Raw genomic sequence first — 17,183 nt, forward strand, 5'->3', positions numbered from 1 at the left:
TGCCCCCTGCCCCCCTCCCCAGCCAGGCTGCTTCTCCCCATGCCTCCTCCCTGCCAAGGCCGGGATGAAGGGCTCTTCGTCCCCCGGCCACCCCCTCACGTTCTCCCGCTGCCTCTCTTTCGGGGACGGGGGGGTACTGAGGGACGCTCCCCGGGTTATGAAGGGGGAAAAGGGGTGCCCGCCCCCCAAGCCTGCACGGCTGTTATGAGGGAGTTTATCCCTCACTTCTCTCTGCTCCATCTGCACAGGAAGAAGAAGAAGGGGGGGGGGGGGGTCGGTTTGAGGGGTGTTAGCGGCCGCGGGGGCTGTCCGGGCTGCGTGTGCGCGTCCCCGGTGCAGCAGCGGGGAGGGGGCTCTGCTGTGCCGTGTGTCCGTCGTCCCCCCCCCCCCTCTCCCCGCCTGTTCCCGGCCTGGGACTCTCTCTCTCCCACCCCCCCCTCCTCGCTCCTAAGCGGGAGTTTCCAGGAAGCGCTGAGAAGAGCCGCAGCACCGCGTAGCCTCTCGCACAGCGAGCTCCTTCCGCCGAGACCGTGGCAGGAACGCCAAGTAGTCCCAACCGCCTCTCCTCCTTCACCCGGAAAAAGAAGCTCCGTCCCGCTCTCCCGTAGCGGGATACCGTTACAGAAACGGGAAGAAAAGTCTCCCTCTCCCCCACCCTCACCCCGCGGCCTTGGTCGGGATAAGTCGGGAGGAAGCGGAGAGGGGGAGGGGAGGTGAAAAAGTGCCGGCTCTGGCGGAGGGGACCGGAGTCGCGGAGGAGTGAGGAGGCACGGGGAGCTCTGCGCGAGGGAGGGGGGTGAGCGGGAAAACGCGGCGCGGAGCCGGGAACAGCGCCCCCTCCCCCTCCCGTGGCGGGGGGGTGTGTGTGTGTCTCTGAGGGGGCGGCCGGCAGCCCGCCGCCTCACGGCTCCCCTCGCCGGGGCGAACGGCAAAGTTCCGGGAAACTTTCCCCGGGTTTAGGGTGAGGGTCTGGGGCCGTGCTTAAATACCCCCCCTCACACACACACCACCACCCGCGACGCGGTGTCTTCCGGGCAGGTGAGCGCCCTGGGAGCAGTTTCCAGGCGGGCCCCGGGGCTGCCCCTTTCCCTTCGCCTCCCCACCCGTGTTCGGTTTTCCACCCCCTTTCTGAAAGGCCCGCGTTTCTGTCAGCACACCTGGGCCCTCCCTCCGGCCCTCACCATCAGACGGGGAGGCCGCTCTTCCTGCGCCCTACAGATAAGGAGCTGGGCTCACCCCACCCCGCCGATGGCCACCGCCAGCCCACGGGCAACTTAGTGGCTCATTTTTCTGGATAAGCAGACCTCTGAGTGGCCGAAACGCACCGCCACGTTTAGGGAAGTTTGCCCCAGGTCGCCCCCTTCCCCCCCCCGTTTGACTTTCTACAGGACCCCACAAACCCTAAAGCTGCCCCTAGACGAGAGCTTCACATCCTCCCGTTAACCCTGCAGGGAGAGCAGGGCACGAAACTGTGATCTAAGGCCTTAAACCTCCCCCCCCATCCCCTCCCCCTATGCCGGTTACACAGGCTTCGTGTCCTCCTATTAACCCTGTGGAGAGAGGACAAAAGCTAAACTATGATCCTGCTCTGCTTCCCCCATCCCATTCCCAGCTACATGAGCTTCACATCCTCCTGTTAACGCTGAAAGGAGAGGAGAACAAGAGCTGCTGATGATTGTAAGGCCTTGCTCTGCTTCTCCCCACCCCCTCTGCCAGCCCCATCCCCCACTGCAGCTCCCATAGACTTGTATCCCTCCCATTAACGCTGAAAGGGGAGGACAGGAGCTCTGATGGGTTTTTCTCAGGCTTACTCTGTTTTCATCCCCCCCCCCCCCCCCCAACCAATACCAGCTCCACAGCCCTGCAGAAGTGCAAAGCATGCATCTGGCTCTGCTAGCAGATCGACTGAATGCCCCCTTTCCTCTGAGCTCCACAGCCCTGCGAGGGAAAAAAAACTGATTCCCCTCGTTTTGCTTATTCATTATATGGGGCTGGTAGTGTGCTTTTTAAAACGCGTGATCTCTTGTTTTAGAAGCATCTGTGCTTTAAGAATAAGGTTTTGTCTTCCCTCATCTTGAATGTAGCTCTTCATAATAATCTCTTGAAGTGCTCCATTTTTGTCCTTAAAGTTCTATTTTATTACCTCTTCTGGATCAGTGAAGGTCGGTTTAACCCTTTATATATGAAAATCAGCAGTCACTGTAGAAAAAAGGTTGCCCTTTTCTTTACTAATTCATGGTTATAATAATATTTTATTGAGTGAGGGTTTTTTTCCAGACCAGTCCTGATGCATGCTGAAAGAATTGTGTGCTTCGGCACTGATTAAAGTCATGTATGAGTTAATGAGAAGCTTGCAGAGTATGTGAAGCAAGAGAAAATCTTTAACCAGCTCTGCTGTTCCTTCGACATACCACAAACTTGGAAGCTGTAACCAGAAGGTGGATTGAATATGTGTGACATGCTGCAGTAGGAGACTCTTGTAATTGCATCACAGGTGGATGCTCACTCAATTAATGTATTATCATTTTCAAAATTCCTTAAAGTTGGGTGGGTTTTATTTTTTTAAAGTGTTTGGAGACTTCATATTTAAAAGTACGTTGAAAACCTTGGATAAAAGATGCTACAAGCCTACAAAGTATTATTTTCTGGATTGTTTTTTTTAAACAATCGCCTTGGTTTTTTTCCTATGCTAACTGCTTCCCGTATTAATAGATTGATAACACATGAGAGACTCTTAGGTGCTGGAGGAACGTTAGTGGTGGTGTCAACATTTTAGTTGTGGGACTTCTAATTTAAGAAACGTATTGTCATAAGGAATAAGATCAAGGCTGAATCCTAGTTGCATTTAGGTCCAAATATAAAATACACTTTGGAAGGAGTCCCCAGTGAACACTGAGAGTAATTAAGTAAAAATAAAACCTTCCACTTCAGCCCCCCCTCCCCCTTTTAACATAGACAAGTAAGTGCAACACTGTTTTCATTCCACCATTTTCATTATGTGTCCTGATATTTCTTAATTTTGTTTTGCATCTTAAATCCTCAAGTGACTTATAACTTCTGTGATTTTGGGGTATTTCTAGACTATACTTTTAAAGAAGTCATCTCACTGTGTCCCAAAAGGAGCTATTGAGCAGTCATTCTCATAAAAAGGACTGAACTTCTTACAGCTTTGCCTTTCTAAACGTGTTTTTTTTCCTCTGTAATTTTCATACTTAATTGTTGGATTCCTTTTTCCTTACATTAAGTAAATATTTATTAGTACCAGTTGGATTTTTTTTCATCTTTTTGAAAGAACAGAGCCTTGTCACTGAGACAATCACTTCATACTGTATTGAGGAGATGACATAAAAAGTGAGGGCAAGTTGTCCTGTGGTGGGAACGTCAATACCATTTTTGGAAAACAATACTATAGGAAATGGAAAGAAATATACGTTTTATGCTGGTGGGAACTTGTAATGAGGCTAAGAGAGGATTTGATGTCTCAGAAAAACAATCATTACAAGGGAAAAAGCAGGACTTTATCATCCATTTGTAGAAGTTCTCTGGCTGAATATCCTTTTGGGGAACTGAAATTTGGCTCAAGTCTGTTTATGAACATCTGTTGAATGGAATTTTAAAAAGGCACAGATTATAATCTTAGTTTCTGTCAACGGTTTAAGATGATAAAATACAAACAAATGTATCTGCAAATACTGGTGGGGGTTTTTTTTCAAATAATGAGCTGCATGAATGTTCTGTAGTCTATACTACTGATTACCTGGTTGTATAAGTGTTTTCCATATATTTTTCTCTTTAGTGTATAAAATATAGCCTCTACCCCTTTCTGTACTTGTTTAATTCTATTTGAATACTTTCCTAGTAAGCTTTCAAGTTGTTTTTTTTTTTGTAACATGAGACTCTTGGATTTTGGTGTTTCTGACATTTTTTGCACAAAGAATACAGTGATACATTTGAGGGAAAATTTTGAGAACTGTTGGGTATTCCCAGAACTGTGGCCGTTTGCTTAGATTCACATCCTGCCCACCTGTCTTCTGCTAGGTTTCTGTAAATGCAATCACTTTGTGTCCACTCTCTCTGGATAGTACTACTTCAGCATCTATTTCTGCAGTGTTTGTGACCTCCTGTTATTCAGGGAGGTCTTCACTGTAATTTTCCCTCCTATTATTTTGCTTCTTTTGCAGCCTGATGTTTTTGCTGTTGTTTTATATTCCAAGCAAGGATCCTGTGAATGCTTCAGCTCAGAATTTAGGTCATCTCTGATGGAAGAAGGAAGACCTAAAAAGTAAAAATAAGATTTCAATGTGCCTTTAAAAGTGACAACTCTTTTGGAAAAAAATGTACAAACTCATCTGTATTTTGTGGCTGTATAGACGGGGGGGAATGGAGGGTGCCTTTTTTGATTGCAGAATGAAAGCTAAGTAGCTTCATGTGAGTGTGGTTTCTTTCCCATGTGCTTTCCTGGTCTTTTTCATTTTCACACCTGCTTTGAGCTTTAATCACTCAAATTATTCATAGACTTGCCCTGGAAAAAGAAGAGAGTGACCTCTTCCCATCTGGAGTAGATGGATTTACCATCAATAATTGTAAATGGACTTGGATGACTTAATAATGGTTTTTATACTTAACATTTTTAATTCTGTGATTTCATTGCGTTTTAAGAATTCTACACATGGTCTTTTCTGAACTGCTACGTTGAAGTTATACCATAGAGACTTATTTCTTGCAAATTACCTCTTAGCATTGGGCTGCCATCTACAAAGTGCTGATGATCCCCCATGAACTGCTGAGTCATCGAAGAACATGCGTCTTTCACAGGACCAGGCCCGTAAGTTGCAGTTGTCTTTTTTCTGTAATTATATACAATGTCTTTCATGACAAAGAACCTCAAGACAATTTATGAAATCAACAGCCACAAAAGTAATGCAGTGCCTGTTGGGGATTATGTATTCGCACTGATTACAATTTAGCAGTCCCTCAGCCAGAGGGTATCTAAGGGGACATAGAGCCAACTGCTTCTCAATTCGTGTGTGTTGCTATAAGTAGCAAGCTGGAATTGATAGATATCTGTTGCTATTGCCACAACTCTTGCTTTTCTGTTACTTTAGCGGCTTAATTTAAATTATTGAGAAACTTGTGAACCTGTTTTGTTTGTTTTCTGCTCTTCCTAGCAGCTATCTGCAGTTTTATATGTATTAAATGTGCTAAGCTTCATCTGGCCTAGATGTATAATAAATACCTTAGTAAATGCGGTTAAGTCCAGTTTCCTCTATTAACTCAGAAGAGATTTGTTTCTTATCTGAATTGTTCCTCCATTCAGAAGGAGAGAAGCCTTGCATAGTCAGAGTTCACCTCATAAATCACCTAGACAAATTGAACTTGGGGCAGAAGAAGATACAAAATGAGAATAGTTGTGATTTAGACTCAGTGACCTTTGTGGTGTTCTGCTATGGAAATGTGCTTGGCATGAGACAGAGGGAGAGAGCCACCTGTCACCAACTGCATCTTCGTAATGGAGGGAGCACCACGAGGGTGACTTCCATGGGCTCAGCAATCATGCAGTATGTTTAGATAGTTGTCCCATATTTCTTTAATGTTGTCTTTTGCATACAGTGCTGCCATTTTCTCTCTGCTACACTTTTTTGGACGCTCAGAATGCAATGAAATTTTTCAGTAGCTGCAGACAGGTTGTTGGGCAGTTTGGTGTCTTCTCAGTGTGTTCTCTTGGTTCACAGAACAAGGTATGTTACTTCCTGACACTGATGTGGTATTCTCCACAGCTGCATGGAAGGGCCACTTCAGAAATCAGCAGCTCTTCAGCTTCCCAGGTTTTATTAACTGAGTTTATTTGGTGATTAGTAAACAGACATGTTAAGAAAATCTGTGGCCCAGCCTTTCCTCTTTGCAATTCCGGAGACTTGTCAACCAAACTCTGCACCCTTGCCATCTACATTTCAGTATCCCTGTCATCTTATTGCAGTTTCTGGCTTTTCTGTTGGAGATGGAGACATGTAAAGACATCTTTAAGATGGTAATATTTTTGGTGGAAACAAAGAAAGAAAATGCTCTTCAACTTCTGAATGTAGGTGCTAGGTGCTCTTGTAACACCAGGTCACTGGTTTCTCCTTCCCCCTGCCTCCCGCATTTGGTAGAATATTCATTGGGATTAATTCTAACAACTTGATAAATTAGTGAAGTATTTCACAGGCCTATCACTGGCTAGAACAAATCCCACAGGAAAAGAGGGAGTAACTGCTTTTTTCCCTAATTTCTAACAACTATTTGAAATATAAATGTTTAGAATAGTTACTGTTTTCCAGCTATTCCTTCAACTGAATTGCGGTTGTCAACTAAGTCCCACTTCTCAAGCGTGCCTCCCTTCACCTTTAAATATCCTCTACATGAAAGTAGTATTTGGTGAGTTCCATTTAACAGTATTGGTCTGTTACTGATAACCTTTTGATCAAAAGATTAGAAAGACCTTCCTGGTCTTCACCCAGACTCTGCTATGATATGCAGATGTGTCATCATCTACTTGCTAATTTATCGGGCTATATCATAGAAGACAGAGCTACCAGACGGCAATCTGTGCAGCTGCAATAATTCATATGACTTGGACTGGAGGTTCTGTACCAAATGATGCTAATGCGCAGACTACATCTCTTCCTAACCCCATAGTAATGCTGTGGCTGTTTCTGATGATTAGAACTCTTCTGATTAGTTACCAAGCTGCTCTTTGTTTGGTCTTCTGCCTAATTTAAACAATTCATCTTGTCTTTATTCAATACAAGGTTATTTTCTACTATTAGCTCTTTCACAATGTCTTCATTACTTATTGATTACAATTCTGAAATAGTTGGGGGTTGAGGGGGTTCTTTTTATTCAAACAGTGTTTGATGAATATATTTGTTGGCACCTGCAAACTCTGTCCTTGTTTCCTCCACTTCTTCCATGTTTACTTTAAGGACCCTTCACAACAATCTTGACTCCCCTAGTTATGATGGGTCTTTCCTTCTACTAGATTAGAGCTTCCTGTTGGTGTTTTGTCATTTTTGAGTAAGGAAAGTCTGATATCTTTCAGCTCAGTTGTTGCTGCTTCTCCTCAGCTCAGCTCTCCCAGGGGTCTTGCACGTGCTTTCAGTTCTGCCTTACGTTTTTGATTTTGTGAGGTTCCCTACTATTTACATATCTTCACATATATCCTCTTCATACCATCTGCTACCTTATGTTTTGCTCATCTCTGAAATTTAGTAACCATATTTCATGCAACGTTATTCTACATTATTTTCTTAAAATGTAATTAAAAGGTTCTGAAAGAACAAAGCAAATTAGAATTCACCCTTTCTGTGTAGACACCTTAACTGATGAGGGAACAACTCAATAAAAACCTTTAAGTGTCTTGAAACAAATGAATTTATAACCAAAATTTTGTACGTTATTTATCCAAAAGGGATATCATCAAATCAGCTAGGAGAGTTTTATTACTGACAGAAGTTCAGGTTATTATTAAAGAATGCTGTCTTCTCTATAAACTCTTTTTCTTTGGAATTCAGCGATTCTTCTAAGTAGTATTTACTTTCGAGTAAGTGTGTGGCTGTGCCTTGTTAGATAAAAGCTGCAGTACTAAAACTGTTTTACTGAACTTAGCTCCTGACCTACCTTCTGAGGCCATGTCTACAAAGGGATGATACATCAATCTAGTTTGTTTGATCTAATTACAGCTATTTAACTATATTGAGCACAAGTACACTCACCCTGCTTTGTTATGCTGATTTAAGGTATTTTCACTCTTGATTGGGTGCACGGTTCTTTCTTGTATTAATTTACCTCTCAAAATATTCTGGGCAGTTATCCCATGGAGTGGAGTTCTGCTACTCAGCGATATGGTTTTTTTCACAGTGTGCTGACAGGGAATTCTCAGGAATTTGGGAATTCTGTGGGTCAACCTGACAAATCACTGTTCCTTTTCTCCTGGCATCCATTGATTTTTGCCTATGCAACTTCTTTTTCAAAATGCTGCAAGGTTGCATGAAGAAGAAACTGGTAAATCCATTACAATGCATATTCCTGTGAGGTTGCACAGGTGGAAAGACTTAGTTCTGCAGCTTCATAATCAACCTGCTACTTCTGTACAGGATTTATCTGGAGCAGTTTACTCAATGGTGTACTGTTTCTGGGTATAGTGAGCTAGCAGTGACTGATACACAGGGTACTGGTGCGGAACCGGGATGGCCAGGAGCAGTGGCCACACATCAGGATGACAAAATTGCATTCCTAGAAACCTGGGCAGATCTCAGCTGTGGAGGAAGAATACAAAACAAAGACTTTCCTTCACATGCAGAAACCCATTGCCATCTGTGGAAGAGCATAATTTCTGATTACTTCCAACTGAAAACTAGCCAGTTTTATGTCAAGGGTATTGTCATGGGATTTTTTTTATGTATCTGTCTGGAGAAGGTGCTGATCCTTCTGTGTCATAAAGCTTGGCAATGCATAAGAAATTACCTAGATTTTTTCCTGGGTACAGTCTGTGAATCAAATAAGAGTTATGGGGGTTCAAGGAGTAAACATGGTCTGTCGAGCCAGGAGAAAGAATTTATGAACACAAAGAACAACTTCTTAATGGTTGTACATGGCCTTGCTCATCAATGTAGGTGATTTACCATTGAATAGATGTAGAATGGTATTAATAAACTTCTTCAGAACAAACTCATTAGAAACTTGAGCTTACCCTGATTCGTACAACATCTGTAAGAGGCAGGGAAAGATGCTGAAAAGTGGGTAGAAGCAAGGAATGGAAAGACACTTTCAATGTTATGGACGTCCAGTGAAAAAGCCTCTGCAAAATAGCCATTTTGTAAGGAAAAACTGCACTGTGATTTTATGAACAAGAGGTAACAGAGCAAATTAATCAAAGAAACAGTGTTTGACCTTATTAACAATTACTGTAGGTGATGTCATGCTACTGTGGGCTGAGGTGGAGCTCAGTGAAGATCTTCAACAAAAATGTATCAAAGTAGTTTGACTTAGAAAAAATAAAATTAACAAACGTTTAATCTGAAATGCCTTGTAAACTTTAAACTCAGAGTGCATATATATTTGCATAAGTGATGCACTTAATGCACTCCCTCATCTGTTCTGGAGCTGGCAGTTGCAAAAAAGTCCTCCAAGTAACTTCCTGAAATAGTAGCCTGAGACAGTGACCCAGAGTGGTGTGTTCTTCATCTAAAAGTCCAATTTTTTAATTGAAATATTCCTTTCTCACCAGCATTTTTCTTCCTGTATTGCTATAATAATAAATATAGCTGTCATAGAGACATCAGGAGGTCCTTAGATCCCGTCCTGACTCTGAGACAAGAGAGATGTGCTTATCTGTATCGCATACAGATGTTTTTATATCCTGTCCTTAAAAAAATCTGAAATGCAGGGCATTCCGCAACTTCCCATGCTAGTGTTTTCATTGTTTAAATGTCACTTTTGTTACTTTACCAGATCTTGCTGTGAATTAAGTCTATTACCTATTCTACTTTCAGTGGACATGAATGTTTGATTGCTGACCTTTACTGTAACAAAATGGACTATTGGTATTTTGTCCCCTCTCAATTCTCACATGATGTCTCTCCTCTTTTTTTTTTTTCTTTTTATTAAGCAAATCCCATCTTTCTGTTTGTTCTTGGGAGTTAGATTTTCTCAGCCTCCCAGCATTCTTGTTGCTCTCTTTGTGCTCTTTCCAGTTGGTTTATATCTGGTTTTATGTTTTTTATGTGGTACCTGAAAATGGATTCAGTATTCCAGCTGAGATTTCACCAACACTGGGTTGAGCAAGATAATTGTCATGGGTGTCCTACGTAAAGCAGCCTTATTAAATATTTCTGTGATGTATTATCTTTATTGCGTTGACTCAAATTCAGTTTGTGATCCATTATAACCACTGGCTTCTTTAGTGCAATACTGCTGCCAGACAGTTACTCGCCTCCTTGTGCATGTTCATGTCTTGATCCTTGGCTACAAAAAAAACTCTGCTGAAAATGCCGTGCCTGAAGACAAGGGGGAGAAAAAGAACTGGTTTTCCAAATGCACTATTCTTGTGAACTCCAAGTGGGTCAGCCTGACAATGGAAGTGGAATTGTGAGATAATGTTAATTTTCAATATTAGATGGAAATTATAATATGTTTTGTCTTATTATTACTCAGAAAGCATTAATTTCATAAAAAGTTCTAATATGACCTGGAATAGGAATGTTTGCTTGCAAATGCAAAATAACATGAGTCTTAGATTATCATTTTCTTGCTAAACTTTTTCACTCTCCTGCTATTCACAAAATGAGCAGAATAACTCTGTTAATGTCCCTTTTAAAAAATAATAGACATAGTTGCTAGTGTTGAGATGAACCAAAGTTAAATCTGAAAAGCATTTGAAGAAAGAAGAAAACAACAACAGAAAAGTTACGGGATTCTGGTTTTGTCCAAAACGTTGATGACATGAAGATACAATTTATGGATGTGAGGTGTCCTCTTGGTCTTTCATGCAGTTATCTGGTCAGAACACTGAAAAAAGAAAAAGAAAAAAAAAAAAAACAAGAAGGAAAAAAAAAACCAAACTGAAGATGCTTTTCAGCTCCATGCCCCTGCCTATTATTGTTTATAGAAACATGAAGAGGTGGCAGGTGCAAGGAAGGAATCTTTGACAGCATGGAACACCGTGCATTTGAAATCATTTAAAAAATCTCCAGTGGTCAAACAGTTAAGAATAGAAGATCCCAAGAAGGGCAGCTATGGTTGGTTTGCTAAGGAAAAGTATCGCTAAAGCAGGTATGTTTTGTCTGGAGAGATTAAGAGACCTTAGATGGAAAGAAATAAGTGATACATATTCCTGGTGATGTTATTTATGATGGAAATGAAAAGCTGTTATCAAAAACTAGAAATGCAATGTGAGCCTTTTATGGTCTTCTGGGGAGGTGCCACGCTCTCTGGCTTTTTGGAAAGCTTTACCCTTAGAAAAGCTGCTGCTTTCAACAGTTCTCTGCAGAACTAGAGGACCGTTGCACTGCTGAGGTGACAGTGTGTAGCCTTGACTACAACAAGGATCACTGCTTAGTTCTCCAAGCACTGTCTGACACAGAGAATTTGCTGAGCTTGTGCGTACTCCAGGGCTGGGTCAGCCTACATATTACTCACTCTCTCTATTTCATGCTTCTTTACACTCTTGTGACCCGGATGAATTTAACAGGGAACTGAGCAGTGTGTTCAGTTTTCCTGTGTACAGTTCTGACACTTTTGCCCATCTTAATCCAGTTCCTCACACTGCGATGCAGTCTCTTAATTATAAATCAAATCATATAACCTGCCTTCTCAAACCCTGTCTCATTCAATGAATGTTTTTTTTCAGATTTTCCTTTTATCCTTGCTATTTGATGTTTGCTTACATATTTTATTTATTGCATATAATTCAAGTGCTGCAGTAAATACAGAATTACTAATTGTAATGGATTTTCGTGATGATTTTAGTTTTCATTATAGTATCTGAATACTTTTTAACCACCATAAATGTATCTTCACAATATTGCAAAGAGATTTTCCTGACTTCACTGATGCAAAGTGGGGAAATTAATGGCAAAGCTATCAAAGTTCACCACTGTATCTGTATGTTCCACAGTGACAATAAACAAATTTTGAACTTGCCCCCAGTAAACTAATTGTATCTTCTTTATTGATCATCCACCAGGTTGCAGGTGAGCTTTCAAAGGGGGCTGCTGGTACTGGTTAACCCCTCTGTTTGGACTTCCTAACGTTGGGCTTGAGGAGCCTCCCTTAGCTGTCTTATGCCAGGCTTTTGAGGCAACTATACCTCATTTTGACCATAAGGACATCAAGCCCCAGCATAAAAACAGTTAGTCCTTTTCAGCCTGGTAGCCTCACTAGAAGGATTTTTTTAAATCTAATTTTGTAATAATAAGACATTCTAATCTAGCTATCATCTTAAATGTACTTAGGCCTTTATATATATTTGGTGTCAACATAACCCTTTAGTTTAAATACCTGTGTTCAAGCCATAATCTATGTATACAAACTAACCCTATCCCATATCAGCCTTTCTTTTGTTGGAATTAGCTGAAATAAAACTTCAGTCTTTTCTCATAATAGATTCTTTGCTCTTATAACCATCTTAGGAAGCCTTTTCTATGACTATTCTAGTTTTCTTGTATCATTCTTGAATATAAACCGTACCCAGAATTCTGCAAGAGAGCTGTTGCCGTAACATCTGGATGTGCCTTACCTGGTCTTTAGATCACATTTGTCATCTTCATTTTTGTGATGTTTAGTCATTTCTGTGACTAAATAATGCTTCTGAGTCTTCATCCTTCTCTATTAACTGTGATGAATTCCCAGTTTACAAGAATTTTGGCTGTTAGTCCCTGTGTGAACAGCCTTGTGATTTGCATTAATCTTATTACTGCATTCCACCAGTCCATTCCTCAGGATTCCTGTGCTGTTCCAGAACCTCATCCAGTTCTTCATTTAGGATATTCCAGCTTTCTGTATTGATGCTTTTTGATTTTGTCAGTAACTAGCTATATTAACACTTTTTTTTCAATTCCTTGTGCTCATATAGCTTAAAAGCGATAAGTAGCACCAGTTCTGAGACCAGTGCTGGAAGAGCTTTTAAAGCACTCGCTCTAGCCCAAGAGTTCCCATTTCAACACAATTCAGCATGGGTTTTTTAGCCATTTTTTACCCACAAAACTTTTCTTGCACTAATCTTCACATTTTCCAGTTTAACTTGTATTTTCGCATGTGGCACCAGATCAAATGCTTTACTGAATTTAAGGTGGGTGAGATGAACTGTGTTTTCCTTTACCAAGAAAAATCTTCTTATCAAAGAAAGACATCAGATTTGTCTGGCATGATTGCCTTTATTAAACCTATGTTGCATCTTATCTGTTTATTTTCCTCTACATCTCTTCCCCCTCCAGAGGAAAAAGAACTTAAGTTCTACATCTCACTGAGGCCAGGCTAATTAGTCTCTAGTTGTCTGGACATTACTTTCCAAGTCTTTGGCTTGATTTTGTTGTTGGGTTTTTTCTTTCTTCCCATAGTAGAATGTCAATTTTAGATTATTTTTGTACCTCTAGAGGTGGTAGAAAAATATGCACTCATTTGCATCACAACTCAACTGTAGTGCTTCATGTTTGGGTATTTGGTGGTTTTTCTTTTTTTTTTGGCGGTGTTTTATTTGTTTGTTTGGTTGGTTTTTTTTTAAGAAAGATGCTATGTCATGGCTATTGATACAGGAAAAGTAATGAATTTTGAAGTATTGCAAAGTCCTTTAAAAAAAAAAAAAAAAGAGAAGATTCTTAAATGGTGATAGCTGAATCCAGGACTCCATTATCCTGTGTAACTGTTCATAACTACCAGTGGATCATTACAGCCCATGGCAACACTGATCACTGACATTCAGAAGTTATGTTCCTCGTGCTGCTTCAGCGTTATTTACTGCGATCATCCCTGTGTTTAAACAGAAAGTGTAGTGTGCTGGCTACTCCACACCTATGTATAAGGTAGTCTTTAAGAACATACAGTCTAAGAATAGACAAAGTAAAAGAATACAATAGGAAGTTAGTGAATCTGGAGGGTCAGGATTACATAGGGAAGGCTGCAGTGCTCAGTGATTACATGAACCCATGCCACTGGAAAATGTAGGTCATTAACTATGTTTCTTCAAGGTAGGAAAAAACACTATTTTTAAATACTTTGTTTCATAATAGTTACACTCCTTAGCAATACATAGAATGAATATGAATCTTCTTGAGCACATTTTTCTCAGGTACCTAATTATAAACATTGGAATGTAAGCAACAACCATTAAATGTTTGAATTTTGGGTTTGTTGTTGTTGTTTAGGTTTTTTTGCCAGATATACTCAATTTTTTAATAAATATTTGAAAACTATGTATTTTTTTATGATTCTTCAGTCTGCCTGGAGCTCAGAGTTCTGCTTTACAGAGAAAGTGAACATTTCTGACCAATGCCTTTGTTTTACTGAAAGTGCATGTGATCGTATCAGCCTTTATAAAGAAGTAATATAACTAAGGTTTGATTGTGGGCCTCTTTAAAGGCATAGATAACTGTTAGATAAAAATGACCTTGTTTCACAGTTCCAGTACTGAGTTCTAAAAGTTCCAGCAAAGCTGGTCTGAATGTCCTTAAATTTTTGTTTCTAACGCAAGTAAATTTCACTGAGGTACATACTTGTGAAGTTAAGAATCTTACTTTTAGGCCATGTACATTTGAGCAAGATTACAGGATGGAGGCCTTAAAAGCAGAAAATCAGTCACATCCCTCCATGCAGACTTCTGTGCGTGTGTAAAGTCCTAAAGCTCCCCATGTGGGTTAGATTACAGAATTAAGAGTTTGAAATACACATTTATGGGTGACTGTTGAAAGGTAGATCAGTAGAATTTCTGTCTGGCCCTTTCATGATCAAATGTTTCAAAGCTGGTCAACACCTTGTTTATGTGGAATATTGCAATTGTTTTGTTTTATTAAATTTTCTATCAGTTATTTGTGCCTGCCTTTGTACAGCTGAAATGAAGGGACATTACTAAGTGTTCTCCCCATAGCATGAATATTTAACAGTTTGTGTTTTCTTTCTCTGTATTGTGTGTGTGCCTATATAATATCAACAAAATATCTTAAAATCAGTTTTTGCAAGAGATTTTCAATGGATATAATATGATTGAGTCACAGTGCTGAGTAAACTCAGCTATTGTAGAATTTCACCTGAAATACTAGAATGAATTTGCCAAATGGTGGTATTTTACAAATAGGCATGGATTCAGCTAACTTCCTCTAGAGATTTTACTTCAGTTTGATCTGAGTTCCCAGTACTGGTGAACGCGAGTCTTTTAGAAATCAAAAAATCTTTAGCCCATTTCAAAAGAAGATTTTCTTTGTTTTCTCAGATGTACAGATACTCATTTTCTTGAACTAGGAGCTGGTATGAGTATTCTGGGCGGATCCTGCAAAGTGCTGAGTACATGGTTAACTTTAAGGGAGTATATGCTTAAAATCACTGGGACTGCTGATGTTTAAAATTACGCATATACTTAAGTACTCTGGTGGCCTGGGGCCAGTGGCTTTTGCATCTTCTAGGACTGAGCCCTAAGGAGACTACAGTGAGCAGTTGCAGCTGAATTTTCCCATTTTAAGTATAAGGTTTAAAGCACAAATTCTGACAGCTGTTTAATTAAAAATACTTATTTTAAATGCGAGGAATGCAATATGCAGAGTCGATACGCCTGGTTTCTTTCCGTCTCTCCTGGCATCCGAGCTCTTGCTCCTCTACAGCGTTAGTGCAGGGCTTGCAGTTTTCAGTGGTGCTCCGTTCCTGCCTTATCCTCTTCCATCTTTTCCATCTGCTTCATTCTGTTTGGAAAATGGCAATGTAGAATGTGTTTGGTGTAACCTTAATCCTGACCAGCATCTGGGCTCCGTTTAAAAAAAAAAAAAAAAAAAAAAAAAGCATCTACTGCAGGCAAGGGTTCTGTATGTGTTTCCCTGCTTTAGTAAAACAAAGTTGCAGGGGGGGGACACCAACCAAAAATAAGCATAGCAAAATAATATTTAATTGACATGTTGATGAATATGTAGGTTTTAATATGTTTTCCTGCATACATGGGCAAACCGTGGTGTTTGTACTTTTCACTTCACATCTACCCTGGTGGGTGTCATGTCTGAGGTAAACTGGATTTGCACCATTTTAGAAAAGGAGAGAAAAAAGGGTGGTGGGGGTGGTGTGGTGTGTGTCTTCAAATCTCTTTCAACAGCCACGCTGTTAATTACTCACAAATACGTAAAAGTTAATGCCACCATAAAAAATGTGATGAACTGAAATTCCTGCGTGATGCCTTATGACATTTCCCTATTAAACTTTTACAGGCCTTTTAGAGGTCCCCGATGGCGAGGCGATTTTATGAAATACTCCAGAAGAAAGTCACGAAGGTGAAATTGCGGCGACCCAGCCGTGACTGCGGATGGTCCCCCCGTCCCCCCCCAGCCCGGCCATCCCGCCCCGGTTCCACGACCGCGGACCGAAGCCGCCGATCAGGTCGGTGAAGCCCGGTGGCGGGGGGCTCGCACCCCGGGCCGGGCCGGGCTGGCAGCCCTTCGTCGGGGGCTCCTCCGGTCAGCCCCCGCCGGTCCTGGGATATTTTCAGAGCTCAGCCTGTCGGGCAACCGGGCGCCTTTGAAAATCTGGCGCTAGATGTCTTCGGCACCTGGAGATCGCGCACATGACTCCGTAATTGTGCACCCTGCGGAGTAGCATTGTGTTTAGCCACACGTTAAAACAGCCGCTTCAGAGCGAGTTCCGATGGCTGGGGTGTGACTCCTCATTACAAAGCGCAGAATAACGCTTTTCAGCCAATTGCCCTTCCCTGGTGGGTGTCCCCCCCCTTCCATTTTTGGTTGCTGTTTGATTTTTCCCGACCCCGAAGCCGGCGGTTCCGTGCCGCATCTGCCCTGCGCTCTCAGCTCTGGGCTGTTGAACTTCACTCCCCGAGCAGCCGCAGAGGTCGCTTCTGAGCAGCACGAAAAGGGTTGGTTTTTGGTGTTTTGTTTTTTTTTTTTTTTTTTTTATCCGCCCCCCCCCCCCCAGCTCTCAGTCCCTCATGGCCAGAGTGGAAAAGCACGTTTAAATCCTGAACTCGGATTTCCCACGTGGTGTCTGGTTGAGCTGCTGTCACAGCCACACCGCGCACTCCCTTGTACAGGGCGAAGGCGCATCTATCCTGCCTCTGCTGAGAACGCAGGTGGTGATTAATATTTTTAATCAAGCGGTATTTTCAGGACACTGCACTGAAAACCAAACTTGTGCGAAAAGCTAGCACTCGTCATCAGCAGGCTCCTGCTTTCTGAATCCACCACCAAGTGTACAAATAATGAGGGGATTAAAGTTCTACTCCACCTTCCGTGGGCGACTGTTTATAAGTGATTGATGTTTGTCAGTGATTTGAGGGTTAATTCAGCCAAGTTTATAGTGTTTGGCATTCTGGGTCCGTACACATGCAAAGAGCATGTGTGGTTTTGGAGTGAAGAATTAGCAGTGTGTACCGGGAGACAAAAACAATTGTTTATGTGAATACAGGATATATTGGATACGTGTATAAGCATTAAAACGGGCGGGGG

The 17,183-nt window shown here is 41.6% G+C and overlaps 1 long non-coding RNA gene across 1 annotated transcript; it reads left to right on the forward strand.

Moving 5' to 3' along the window:
- Window positions 1–756: 756 nt before the first annotated feature.
- LOC138689445 (uncharacterized) lies at window positions 757–16,951 on the forward strand. The gene is made up of 3 exons (XR_011328278.1): window positions 757–1,038; window positions 4,739–4,825; window positions 15,936–16,951. It is a non-coding gene; the product is annotated as an uncharacterized lncRNA (long non-coding RNA).
- Window positions 16,952–17,183: the final 232 nt, after the last annotated feature.

Source organism: Haliaeetus albicilla, chromosome 16 (assembly GCF_947461875.1).
Source record: "Haliaeetus albicilla chromosome 16, bHalAlb1.1, whole genome shotgun sequence".
NCBI lineage: Eukaryota > Metazoa > Chordata > Aves > Accipitriformes > Accipitridae > Haliaeetus > Haliaeetus albicilla.